At 38.8% G+C, this 14956-nt stretch overlaps 1 protein-coding gene and 1 long non-coding RNA gene across 2 annotated transcripts in view; one reads left to right on the top strand and one right to left on the bottom strand.

Moving 5' to 3' along the window:
• The window catches only part of LOC139105417 (uncharacterized), a 120710-nt gene that overhangs the window by 92927 nt on the left and 12827 nt on the right, over positions 1-14956 (bottom strand). The window contains exons 2-3 of the long non-coding RNA XR_011546182.1: positions 5252-5626; positions 5031-5068 (exon numbers count right to left, since the gene is read on the bottom strand). This is a non-coding gene — a long non-coding RNA (uncharacterized lncRNA). The remainder of the gene's footprint in view (positions 1-5030; positions 5069-5251; positions 5627-14956) is intronic.
• LOC139105372 (uncharacterized) overlaps positions 1-14956 on the top strand; it is a 37346-nt gene that overhangs the window by 10394 nt on the left and 11996 nt on the right. The window lies entirely within an intron of this gene.

The following is a 14956-nucleotide window of genomic DNA, read 5'->3' as shown; positions in this document are numbered from 1 at the left end:
CTTATTGCTCCACGATGTATAAGCACGGCATTTAATCTCGGCCTCATTTGATTTAATGAACCCTACGACGAATTCGCTCGAGACTAACTCCATTCCATTCAACTGTTCCTACTTATCTACGCTATTGACGACGCTTGCGACTCTTACACATATTTCTCTCACATATTTACACATATTGCCTAATAAATTCGATCACTAATTACAATTTGTCTACAGTTACATGTGATTATTAAATATTTAAATAATAAGATCTGTATCAAATATGAATTTTATTGGTATCAAAAATTATTAAATTATTTTTTAACAATTTATGAAAGTTATTTCTTTCTATGTTGCTTTCTAAAATTACTTCCGATAGCTTTCTTTGATTTTTTTTAAACAACAAAATAACTTTAAATCTAGTTCAAGAAATACTAAACAAAAAGAATTTATTTTTATCCTAGCAAAAATCACGCAGAACTTTCTTCACATCGGATAAATCGCGGAATAAATTGCATCCACGAGATAGCATTCACATCTCTAGTATGTCACTTGAGGAATTGTGCGATAAGATACGAGAAAATATCACTCGGACGTCGATGTCCCAGCGGTATAATCCTACAACAGTTTGTCCAGAATTGTCAACAGAATTTATTCCAGGACAAAACAAGCACGTTTCGACAAAAAGAAAGTTCTTTAATTTTAATAATATAATTTTTTAAATTGAACACGAGTTCTACAAAAGACAAATTTTAATTTTAATTTTCACAAAATAATTACCAATTTTGTGTAAATCTCATCGCACATATATTTAATCGCCGGATGAGTTAGAGTGTGCATGCCGATGGCATTTTAAAAACTAAGCGGAATATAAGGGACGTTTTATGGGGAACACTCGCCGGCGGCACGTTTATATCAGAGGAATGACCCGGCATGACGATAGAAACGAGCTGGCTTACGTTGCTCAATATATAACCTAAAGTATAATTACGTCATATAATTTATGCATGTCGCGTGATATCGTGGGTCATAATACTTGCACCAAAAAAACGCGTGACACACAGATGAACCCTCCCAGAAATTGCCACTTTTTTTCCCGTCAACGCTTTAACTTCGTAGGCGTTCTGTAAGATCTGCAAAAAAACGGATGCTCCTCTCAAATCCGCCGTCCTAAAGTCGCGGATATACGACATCGGTGAGGCGTGACGGACGCATTTCTTTCGCTCTTCCTCGCGTTTCGTTCGCGATCGCGTTTCGCTCGACGCGGTATTCATTACCGTCGAATCCACGAAAATAACGTGACCAGAAATCGGTTCGCGTTACTTAAATTAGAAATTTATTTTTACAAATAACTTTTGACGAAAAAGTTATACCGTTGACTAACGAGAATTTTAACGAATCTAAGTTTTTATTATTAAAAAAAAAAAAAATGCAAATATAAAATTATATCACATTCGAGCGTAAATAAAAGCTGACGAAACTGTCGCTAGTTTCTCAGAAATATAATATAAATCTCGTGATATTATTTATGCAATGTCGTCACTCGCACGTTCGATCTTTTAAGGAATACGAATCTAGAAATGCAGGTACGAGGTCAGTGAGACTTGCAAGACGAAGCAACGATATTGGCAATAACGACGTGGTCTTTGCCAAGCAGCGGTAGTGTTTGAGAGACGACGTCGGTGAGCTTGAGGGAAGGGAGCGCAGGGAATAGAGGGAAAGCCCGTCCTCGCCAGAGCGAGGCATCAGTCGACGGCATCGCGCGAAGCCCTACGTTCCGCAAATCCGCCGATTTCGCCCCAACAACTTCATTTTAAGCGGCTCGATCGGGTTACCTCATCCCGGTCCAGATCGATCTCGCGAGCGCTGGTCCACGAAATCGTTGTCGCGCCTCAAGTTACATCTCGCGGAAAGCGCCGTGCGGCTTTGTGACCTCCCTATCCCCACGAATACTTCGCCTTGTTTTCGCGGCCTCGATCGAAAAACTTTTGTGTGAAGTTTTGTCCGCGCCGTGAATTTACGCGACCGCACGTAATCGTAAATCGGTCCACGAAGACAAGCCTATTAACCGACCTCGGTAATAGTTTCACGGCGTATTCCATTCTCGCGCGGAGATTAAATGCAGTTGATTAAACGCGTTGCCTAACGCGTATTCATTTATCATTCGACCATTATCTCTATTATCATTTCTGTAACGAGATAATTGTTCCGAACTATTTTGCAACTGTGTCAATTCCTACCTACATTATTTATTCATTAAAAATAATAATTCTTACAATTGGTATAAAATTTATTTTATTATTAATAAAAAAAAAATTTATCGCAAAATATATTTGTTAATCTTGTGTTGATAAAAAAACTTTTAATATGTAAACTCATTAAAAATTAAATTATGCATCTCAACTTATCTTTTAATTATTTTTAATTATAAATTTAAAATTTTATACACAAGTAATTTTTTTATTAATTACATTTACTAAATTTCTAGTTACAATGAACAGAAAATTAAAAAAAGGGTTATAACGAATCATGTTTAATGAATGATATCGAACGGTGTTTTTGCGGAAAAGTTTAGCTCGATAATTCAATAAACGGACGCAGGCTTTTAGTGAACGGAGGCGAAACTGCGCTGCAGCTATCAAGCAATGCATTTATAGACATAATAAATTGCGGTGCTGCACAATGAGAAGGAACTCGCACCGTGAACTTATTAAAATCGAGCATTTAGAAAGCCCGACTTTCATCTAAAGTATTTAAACGCATTAAGTAAGATCACCGATGGATCAATCTTGCGATACAAAGAAGCTACGCGCGGCAATTTATAACAGCTGATTCGGCGGATCATTAATTCATCATGATCACCCCAAATTATCTCGCATCAGTCGTTTCTTATACTCAGACGTGAACAAAAGATACTTGATTAATCTTGACTCACCAACTACCGAAATCGATAACGTTCTCAAGACAGACTATTAAAAATTCCGTTATTATATGTAGCAATCAATTAATACAATAACAAAGTAAAAAATATTTAAAAAAATTTATTAAAAAATTCATCAGTTAAGATAAAAACGGACAAATTTTTCATTACATATTTTGCCAACCTTATATTTTTTATTATTTATCTAATTATTTTCTAGTAGTTTGTTAGTCAAGACAACCGCTGAAAGGTGTATTAAACTAATCCGATAGGAACGGAGACAATAAGAGAAATAGCTTTTCTCGATTTGACGAGACACGTGGACCGGTATCGAGCGTAAAACAGGTGTGCTTCGTGCGTCGTCAAGTCGACAAACGTTGGCGTGCAGTCGTCGCGAAGGGGACACGCATGGGAAGAACGCACGCTACTGTCAGGACGATCGGCGGCATGCTGCCGATAAAACGCGCGTGGTCTCACGCAGTGTCGATGCGTGCGATAAAAATGTTGGCGACTACCGTGTGCGCGAACAGCTCGATCGACCGCGATACGGGCACGTAGCCGCGAAAGAAATCGTCCGGCCGTCTGTGATGTCGATATCTCGCGCGCGATCCTGGCCGCTTATAGACACGCCCGACAAAAGAAGCTACGCGGTTCCCGACTCGTCTACGAGAGAGAATCACCCGAAGGAGGCCAGCGACGTCGTACAAAAGAACAATACGATCGTTCAATCGGAGGGCAACCCTCGAACGCAAGCGAAAAAATTGCTATGCCGAAATTATTACCCCGAAGGAGGATGGGGTTGGGTGGTTACCTTCGTCGGCACTCTCGTGCACATTCTGGGACCGGGCCTACAATTCTCTATCCCTGCCACCGTCGCGTTGCCGGCCAACGTGAAATTCTATCACCATCCGTGGCACACAGCTGGTGAGTCGAATTTCCCGAATAACTTTCAAATTAAATCGATATTAAATTAATCCGAATTGTACGCAAAACGCAGTCGTATACCGTATACTTCAATTTATATATTTTCATATATTTATAAAAAACGTATGAGATACGGTTATCGCAGAAAATTTTAATTGTTGCAATTACCCTCCCCATCAATAGAGAATAATTTTATAAAACTTAATTTCTGTTAACTGAATAAACAGCTGAATTAATTTTTCATTACGGTATTATTAAATATTAATTTAATTTAAAACAATATCGTTTTATCAATTATGACTAAGAGATAAAGGGAACTAAAGTTTCTCGAGAATTATGGCTCTGCTTAGTTTTGATGTCGACCTATTTCTCAGCACATTGACCTCGTTAAACCTCGATATATGTATAAGTGCTCTTCTATCCACTGCCAATAATTTATCCCTATCTTCCCGTTTCCTGCCTTATATTCCTTGTTCGCCAAGCACGCGCCGCAACATGTGAGAGGAGTTTCGCGCGCGATGAAAGTTGCCGCAGAATTATCACACTTATGAAAGATACATATTAGAGTTGCCCGAACTTTACTACGACGAAACGCGAGATTCACAATCAATCTATCAGGCATATGCCTAACGGACGAGTAAATAATGTTTTCAATGTTTTTTTTATGTATATGCCCACCCAATTAAAAAAAAAAATTTTATTGCATAAGACATTTCTCCACTACTTGAGCAAAATATGTACGTAATTTATGGTAATTTAAAAAAATTAAAATATTAATATTCCTAAATATTAATTCTAATAATAATCCTAAATATTAATAATGATTTTTATGTTGCGCAATATTAATTATTGAAACCGACAAATAATACACCGTTATCAAATAACAATATACTTTTAAATACATTTTAATTAATTAATTTAACGAAAACAGGTGTGAATTTGTTTCGGCGTATCGATTAACACACCAAAACGAATTTGTACCATTTAGCCGAATGTTCGGGACTGCAAAAATAAAGAAGAGAGATGTCCAATTCAATTATCTCGATGTTCCTTGCGACGATCGTGCCGGGAGTCATTCGGACACAAAAAGCAACGGAATGCCTTCAATGTAAGAATCTGCGTCGAACTTATGTTCTATACTCTCTAACAATATCAAATCTAAGAGACAATTCCCCTAACATTGTAAAAAAAAATTATTTTTACTCACCAATAGATGCGCAGCAGCGGAGTTATGATCGACGTAATCTGTAACATAAAAATAAAAAATTACATTGAAGGAGCATCCAACATACTATTCAGTATTTAAAAAAGACTAATCAGTTTTCAAGTTGCACAATTACAAATAAATGTTTCTATTATTGTATTATATTATATTATATTAATTAATTGAAAGATTTCTAATTTTATACAAATAAAAATAATTCTTACTCAAGGGTTGCTCCGCTGATGCAGGATGCCCGTCCCGGGCCTGCTCCTCCTCTCAGATGGGACGTGACGAGTCATCCTTCCGCGCACTGGACATTCGCGAAACCGCGACCGAGTGATTCTAATCGCGAAAGCTAATAAAAAAAAAAATCACACTAAGCCTTTCGCGCGACCTGGACTCGGCACTCACGTTCCTAAACTTCGGTACTACAAAATCGCGCGACTACTAAATGACACTCCCGAGACACGGAACGACGAACTAGTTACAGTTCGTATGTATATTCAGTAAAACGGCGGCGAAACACTTTAACTTCTCAAAGCACTAAGCTTTGTTAATAAAACGTCAAGGATGTCGGATCGATAGGTCTTGCTTTTCATCTAAACAGAAATAGAAACAATTTTTGGTTAGTTAAAATCTACAAAATATTAAAACCTAACCTATATCTGCCGCGACTAACAATAAATCGTACTCGTGGAGAAAACTACTTTTTAATGTAAAAAAAGAACGTAAGAGTACGATAGAAAGACTCGTAATTGCTGCGTGATAAGTAATTAGAAGTATTCCGTACTAAGTACCTACTTGCATTATAGATTACTCTCCGCGTAAAGATCAGTCACAGAAACTAATTTGCGTTAGCCGATAATGCTTATCGTCAAATGTAATGTAAGTACTTTTCGATCTGTATGTGAGGAGCGCCTTTCTATCTGTGTGCTGCGCACCGGCCGGCGGAAGAATGCGAGAGCAATTACTACGGGAATCGCACGAGGCACGTACGCAGCCCGCCCGCCCGGTCACCCGCCCGACTTTGTTTGTGTACATTCCTCGCTCTATTATACACGCTTCAACGCACCTTAACGCGCTGTAAAGATTTTATTTGGAACATTATTTTAAATATTATGTCGAACATTATCTCACATATAATATCGAATATTATCTCCAATACTATCAATTACATACATACGTACATACATGTATGTATGTGTAATGTATTATTTTATCAGTACGAGTACGTTTTTATTATTTACTGTGCATATTAATTAATAAATATATTAAAATTTATTAAATAATATTATTATAAATTAAATATATTTAACAAAAATTTACAAAGTTTAGTTAGAATAAATGCGAATTAAAACTTGTGTAAATTAGAAGCAGAAATATTAAATGTGAGAAGACAATTATATTTTACGAGGAAAAGCCTAAACTGTCTACGCTGTAATTTAGGTGCTTCAGCTCGTGTCACCTCTTACGTCACGTCAGACACGACATCCTGATCGTATAATAGCTCTTCAGCGTTTGCCTTGTCTGCTGGGGGACATTACCTTCTGTGAACGATTCGCATCTTGTATAAAGAGCTATATCGAATCGATACGTAATAACGAGTTGAAACGTGACACGCAAAAAGCGCGTTAACGATGTCTTAGCGGGCTCACAGACGAATAACCCAAGCATGACTTGAACATTTTGTGTTAAAGCAGACTGAAGTCTTTAACAGTCTAACCCTTACCCTCTTACAAACTGCGAGTCATTCTAATGACGAATAAGTTTATTTTAAGCAAATCGCATTTAGCAATGTGATCTTCATAATTGTCACGCCTCTCCATTGCTTATTATTATTTTTTTTTTAACATAAAAAATTGCTTAGACTTGATTTAAACATTTTAATTTAAATATAATTTCGTAAATTTTGTTACAAAAAAATAGTTTGCGAATTTATTAAAGATTAATAAGCATTATAAATAAAAACGTGAAAGCTCCGTTAAAATATGCAGGATGCTTAGAAATGAAATAACGACCAGGCAAAGGAACATCTCGTTGAATGAAGTTTCCGTACTCCACTTTCCACGGTTGCTTATTGATCTCGGACTAATAAAATATCCGCGTAATCCGATGATATATAACCGTAATGGCAGCTGCGCGTTTCCTCAATTCATATATTCCGGGCAACGAGAGGATAATGTCCGCAAAAAAAAGAAAGGCGTGAAACCGGTAGGGATTTACGCGGAAGGGATCGTCAAAAGAGCCGTGCGAGATTCGCGAAGGGATCTCCCGTAGAAAAAAATGAAAAGGTCGAGCTGTTGCGGCAGTTTAGATTTTTATTTCTTCATAAAACGACCACCTAAAGCCCGCAGCTAAAAGCAGGCACGACTACGTAAGCGGAGATAAATTACGGGAGTTGGGGAAAAAAAATTAAGACTGATTACGAGACACTTCCGAAAGTTCGTTTGCCTCGTTCGTTCTATGGGGAACCCTATGGGGAAAGAAGCAAATGATGCACGCAGACGTCTTGCGTAATATACATTGTGCACAGCTTCACCTCTCGCTCATCAGCTTATATGGAGAAGGCGAGTGTAATTTAACCGACTAATTATTTATCCGCGCACAATGGTCACGAAACGCTCGAACGTGGACCCACGGCGAGGGAAGACAAAGTGGTTTCTCCGCGCGATTTGTTCCGCCTAGTGAATTACGAAGTGGCGAAAGTATTCGATCATTCATCATTTGGCGATCAGACAAAAAAATTCGAGTCAAAATAAAAATTTCATTAGATCAAACTTTATCCAAACTTTATCAAAACTTTATCCAAAATTTAATATTTCCCGTTCACTTCGAGACTAATTTATATCTCTTAGCGACAGTTGTCGGTGTCGTTGCGCACAATTTAATGTTAAATTCTTATTAAAGAGTGAAATCAAATTTATTTTATAATTTCTTTATTTGTGTAATTAAAAAAAGATTTAATATAATAAATCGTTGAAATAATTTTATTTTCTTATACTGATATATTTTATATAAAATTCGATAAAAGAAACTAGAAAATAAATTTGCATTCGTGGATTTCATACAACCTAATCAATCAATTGCAAGACTCATTATTAGGGATTATTGTTAATGCTATTACAAAATCAAGATTTGTTTCCAAAGAAATAAAATACAAAAGCATTTCAGTGAATTACTTTCGAAAAATTAATCAAGCTTTTAGAGACGCGCAAAGATATACGCACAAATATGATTTATTACGGTCTAAGATAAATACCCAAGAGATTATTTCGGCAATTCCAGTGCGTCACACTGGTCAATATAAGAAGCAAACAAGAGTACTTACACTCTTGGAGGAATCAATCAACATAACAAACGAATTGGAAAGAGAAAGGCGAGGAAAGATCTTCATCGAGAAGAACTGCTAAATCATTTGCATTTGCAAGAGCTAAGAAAAAAAATCATAGCCGAAAAGTACCTGTAACCATCAAAGCAAAACGCGTATTTTATATTCCTAATAAATAAATATATCTTCGATCTTCTTGCCTAATTAGAAATATAAAGTTATAGCTAAAGCTGAGTTTTTCTTTCGGTGGGTCGCTCGCGGTGGGATGAAAATGGAGTGTCACGTGGAATAGATTCAAGGCGAAATACGCAAGGGCAGAGACGGAGAAAGAAGGAACGACGATTCTCCACTCTTCGGAGACGCGTCGCACCAGCCGTAGCCGCAGCCGCAGAGAGATCAGAGATTCAGAGACGGCATTCGCGCGCCGAGTTGAACGCTCAGTTCGCGCGCTGAGCGTGTCGCGCCCGGTCGTCGTGCTCAACGAATTTTCGCCACCACATCGTTTCGCGAGCAGGGGGCTCGTTTCGTTACGTTTAATCAGAATTACGCGAGCTTCTTTAAGATATTTTTCATCTCCGACACCGGCTCTCGAGAGATGACTCTCATGAAAATCTCGCGGGCAACGCAGTCGCAATTTATTTCAGTAATTTAAAAATTCCTCATTTTAAAAGTTTATTTTAACTTTCAAAGATGCCGCAACTAGTGGACTTTAACATACATTTAAAAAAACAATTTTATTTTTCAAATATATTTTATATAAATTAATAAACTAATTTTTAATATATTTATTAAAATAAATTTCATAAAATAAAATTAGAATTATTTGTTTGTACAAAATGGTGCGTCAAACATTTTCCTGCGGTTTAGTCTCGCGTTTCGATTGCAAAAGTTCGAGAGTGTTTTCTGAATCGCGGATCTCTGATCGTGAAAAGACCAAACAAGGTGGAAGAAAAAAAATGACAATTACGAGGGCAGTGACAAAAATAATAAGGACGGTAATGAAGATAAAATTCCACGTGACGCCATGAAGTTTGAGACAGGGAAATCCTGATAATGGCAGCCTCTCGCGTGGATTCTGAAGTTGGAGAATACCAACTAACGTCTGCAACAGCTGTGGTGTTATCACCGAGCGAGGCTGGCGCAATCGTCAAATCTTGGACCGACTACAATCGTCGCGCTAAGTACACCGCAGAGCCGCCCGGCCTATCAAAATTTGACGATCACTCAACGGAGCATTTAAATAATGACGCCACTAAAAATTGTAACATGCAAAATAATAAGGAACTCCCGGAGCAAGATAAAAAATCAATTTACGACAATAAAAATTATATTACCAATAAATCGGACGTCGGCGAAAATATAATAAGTAGCGATAAGATAAATAACGACGACGGTAATATCGCCAGCGATCTCAATCTTCCGATGTGCGAAGGAAGTAACGAAAAGTGTAACGATTCTAAAAATTACATAAACAATTCATCCGAATCCGTACACTGTTCTCGAACTGCCGATAAAACGATCGGCTCGAACGAGCACGCGAGAGATATCGGGAGCCGTAAAAATGACTGCGAAGACGGGATGGAAATCAGTTCGCCGCGAAGCCGCGGATATCCTCACGGGGACAATGTCGTTGTACCCGCCGCCGCGTCGAGCACATTTCGAGACTCTCTTCGGGGTGAGGCGTCTCGTAAGGTCGTTCACTCCGTCGCCAAAAACGATCGCATTTCCGGAAAACAGCGACGATCCGGGTCCGCGAGGATCATCGTCGGGGATCGAGATGCGGATGTCGCCCGCCGCGTGGAGGACGAAAAAAGTGGCCACGTGAGAAGATGCGAAAAATGCGGGATGTCGCATCTCCCCTTCGGTCGTCCGTGGAAGCATCCGAACCGTTCGAATCGAGACGCGGTTAAAACAGCCGATCCGGCGAGCCCGCCGGCACCGATCGGCGCCACAACGCTTCATCGAAGTCGATCGCTACCGCGATTGTCGATTCACGACAGCGGAGTCGCTTGCAGCGATCACGCGCCCGCGGCCCCGGAGCGAATGCACGGACCACCGCGTCAGCTGGTCGCGGATCTCAGACAATTGCTCACGCTGAGGCAACATTACTACCCGGAGGGTGGCTGGGGCTGGGTGGTCCTTCTCGTGGGTGTACTAGTACAAATCTTATCGCACGGTACGCACGGCGCAATCGGCGTTTTTATTCGACAGGTGGAAGTCAGATTCGGCCACCACGTGCACCTACAGGCAGGTTAGTCAAGCGGAAGCAAATGTTGGTCGCTACTCTAAATAATCAAGACAGACTATCTCCCGAGTCTTACAATTTAATTTATAGCAAATATCCCAACCTATTTTTAATTATTTATTAATTTATTTTTGTTAAATAATATCTTTGAAATTTAATTACAAATGATAAGATATTTTTAATAATATTAATACATTTATATACGTGGAGGAGATAATTATAAATTTATAACAAGTAAAGCAAAGTAATTTATTTAAAAAATTCTAACGGTATTTGTATCAATGCCTGAACCGACCGTAATAATCCCGCTATATAAGGAATTTTGCGCATCGAAACGGTGGCACCTGATCTTTCCTCTGTCCTCACGCTGGCCCAGATATCTCACGAGACGGAAGCTATCACATCACAAGGGGCGAAACTGCGGTACCGCAAGCGACGATGCTCGCAAGAACTGATACACTAACGTGTCGCTTTACGGCCGCACCAGAGGATTCTCTGCTGCGAGATAACCCGAATGAATTTGACGAACGCATCAATATGCAAGATATGTCGAGCAATTAAAGAAACATGAGCAGAATATCGTTTAAAAATCTCCACAGAATACACGGATCTATATATTTACCCTAATTTTATTTAATTTAGGAGTATAAAGACTCAGAAGAAGAGGCGAAACCTTCTCGAGGCAAATCTGGACGACGCAAAATTCATTAAATTCAAATAAAAATAATTCCCGGCTTTGCTTGATAATCCGATCGAATAAAATTACTAAAAAACTTACATCATCGCAACGTACTTGTGTTAGAGCGTTGATCTCGTTCTCGTTTGAGACGAGCCGCGAGAAAGCGTTCCTTGCGTGTACGCACACATATGTAGATCGAAAGGCAGACAGATATAGCGTTTGCTGCGAAGACGGCGGCTAACGTACGTAACCTTGTCGTGGTGTGCGTCGAATCTCACACGATGCGCGCACGTAGATGTACCGCGGAGCGCCGGTCACAAAGGACTGAGGGGGAAACGCGGCCTACTACACCTCCCCGTACTCGGCGGCCGAGAGTGGGGGAAGTCACGTACGCTAGCCGCCGTTGTCGCAGCAAACTCCATATCTGTTTACCAGTGTATGTACGTATGCCTAGACCTTGGCGTAGTTCAATAGCTCTTTTTTCAAATAGCTCCAGTCATTCATCTCCTTAATTATTCGTCTAATTGCTTCTCTTGTCAAATACAAAGTCGATTCACGAAAAGCATAAACAGGGCCGATAAAATCAAATGCGAGATTTTTATGCAAAAATACTGTTAATTATAAATGAAAAGAACGTAGCAGAAAATTAAATACTAATGGATATTTTATATTTTCTCCTCTCCGGTCCTGAGAGAACTGTCAGACAGGTGACGAATTGACGCATATGATAAGATCGACGAATCTAAATGGGAACAAAAAAGTCTGGAAACGCGTTAAGAGAGCGACAAGTCGATTTTTTTTTTCGTCATCGTCAAAAAAGCCCTGGCGATTATTAAAAATATTATTCATGCAGAGAGCAAAGCTAGGGAAGAAGATAAAGGAACAAAAAGTAGGAAATAAATTAATATGTAAATATTTTACGTAAATTATTTCATTTCAAAATCTCCAGACCTCGTGCCTCACTTGGGAGAGTGAGGAAAAATCCGAAGATTAAAATTCCATAGGATTAAAATCCGAAGCCGGCCGCATTTTCTCGCGACGGGCGTCTGACGTCCGACCGTGCCAACGTGCCTTTGATAAGACGCGAGATACGCGTCGTGCCGACGCGAAACCGTCACACATAGGCGAAAAGTTCGAGTACAAGCATAACAGGCGGTCGCCTTAGGGCCAGACCGCGGGACAACGCAGATGAGAGAAGATGATAAAAATTGTCGGACTTGAAAGTTTTTTTTCGACTCCCCGCGGTGGGATGCTTTCAACGCGCAAAGTCGACGTCAAGTCCATCGAGATAAAACCTGAAGTGCCTATTGTCGTACGAACATCTCTTAAAAAAGGGGACGGAAAGAGAAAGGTGATATATCAATTTCCGCTTAAAGATCACGATAATTTTTATGTAACTTTTGACGAAAAACCCACCCAAAATGCCGCTATACGTGACAGCTCGTGTCTGGAATGAACGTTGAAATTTTCGTCGCGAGCCGTTTTTTGCCCCGCAAATCGTACCTCGTAAAATAATGAAATTACGAGCCACGCAAAAATACCGCCGCGCATAAACGAATCACGAAAATGTGTCTTTCCGCTTCTTAGCGTTGTGCACGTGCGAGATATACCGAAATATTTTTTATATCGGGAAACAGAATCACCGGAGACGCCGTTAAGCCCAGCTTCGCAAAAATATCTCGCGCGTAAAAAAAAAAGTTTATTAAGAAAAGGCGATAGAGCAAAATTTTATTGTTAACAAAAAGAACTAGCTTACAATCTAAATTACAAGTCTCTTCCCCCCGAGTGGATTACTTTCGAAAAATAATCGAGACAGTCTTTGATACGAAAGTGCAAGACCGCTCCGGTGTCCGAGGGGATTCGGTTATCTCCGAAGATCGCTTTCTCAGTGGACGTCGTTACCGCAATTGTAATCGAAAAACGCTTTACGCTTCCCATGAAACGTCACCCGAAATTGTCTGCCGCGGTTCGAGACAAGTTCCGTAAAAAAGACGTCGACCTTTCGTACTTGTTGGTTTTCTCTCTCTCTTCTTTCTACCTTTTTCTCGTTTCTACACACGCCCGTTTGTCTATCTGTCGCCAATAATCCTGTTACTGGGAATGCGTACCAGACGTGTACCATTGCACGGAAATCGCATTCGTAAATCCTTCGGTTTGCAATGAGTTTAATGGCTTGCACGTTGCCTGCCAAAAAATATTGTTCCTGGACGAGCGCGTCCGCCGTGAATGTCGGCATTCGTCACGTTTACACGAGACGTGAAAGTTTCGCGTAAGTCTCTTGTTAACGTCACACAGTTAAATGGGCAACGTCAAATTATTTTTAATTAAAGTCATTTTTAATTATTCTTAAAAATCACCGCTGCTCAACGCGTTATTACTCTAATTAAAGTAGTACGTTGAATAATTTTATTCAAGAAATCAATTATATAAATTTAATTTAGGAATCTCTCGAAGACATTTTCGTAATCTTACGACACGAACGTTAAAGAATGATACATAAATGCATGATACTCTTTACAATTTGTTCTTATTTACGGCAACACCTTAATTACGTCCGCTCTAGACGAGGGCGCAGCTGTAATTATCACGTAATTGATTTTAAACTAATTATACGCGCACTTATCCAAACCATTGCGCGCAATCTAATTGAATTTGCAAGTAGAATTTAATTTCTTCACGTATTCCCGACAACAATATGTTGAGGATCGTTACAATCACTCGCCGTTATTACATCAAGTTATGTTTCAATTACTTAATTAAACAGTACTATAAATATATTTTCCGTAAATATTTTTATAAATACTTATTTTATAAATCTGCACGTATATTCTATTTTGCATTCGCATTTAATAATGAATATTTTATCTGTTTCTTTGCAGAACTAATGAGAATTTATTAGAGGCTCGTGCAAATATATCCATCAGTAATACGAATCAACATTTCTCAAAAGCCCTAATTTTAAACTTTAATGACTTTAGTCCCCTTCGTCATCGGATGAATAAATTCAAACCTTCTGTCACAGGCATAGCCCGTTCTAGAGAGAGAAAGAGGGAAAGATAGCTAAGAGAACCCTAGAAAAACGTTCAACTATTCACGAATGTAAAGATATGCGTGCAAAAAAGAAATGGAAATTTGCTCTGTCATCCTGCCACCGGCAGATATCGAAAACTTATCATACCAACATTTTCCATTTTTCAAAAGCAATTACAATTCTGTATAATTAGGTCGGCGTATTTTCTGTTACGCGCCAAGTCCCTTCAATCAAATATGATTGTGCAAAGTTCGTACGCTGTGAATTATTCTGACTTACTTAATACGCTAAAATCATAACTAGCAATCTATTATAAACTTAAATAGCTGGTAAAAAAAAAAATTTGTATAAATTATGATATATTAAAATGTCCTGTTCTATCTAGAACAGATAATCTTATTTCAGAGATGTATTTTGAGAGGAAACTTCTTTGCCAGCTACGGATTTGTACGCAATCTTTTGTAGGAACTCTTTAGTTACGCAAGAAACGAAGCAGCAATATCGGCACATGGTGGAACATTTGCTACAACTTTTAGAAAAATTATTCACATAATTTAAATAAAATTTTAATTCAACTAATTGCAATTTAAATTAAATAATAATTTCAATTACAATTTCAAAAAACTATCAACCACCGGCGCGGCGA

Source organism: Cardiocondyla obscurior, linkage group LG09, assembly GCF_019399895.1.
Source record: "Cardiocondyla obscurior isolate alpha-2009 linkage group LG09, Cobs3.1, whole genome shotgun sequence".
Lineage (NCBI taxonomy): Eukaryota > Metazoa > Arthropoda > Insecta > Hymenoptera > Formicidae > Cardiocondyla > Cardiocondyla obscurior.
Note: the sequence above shows the minus strand (reverse complement) of the source record. Positions and strands in the feature narration are given on the sequence as shown.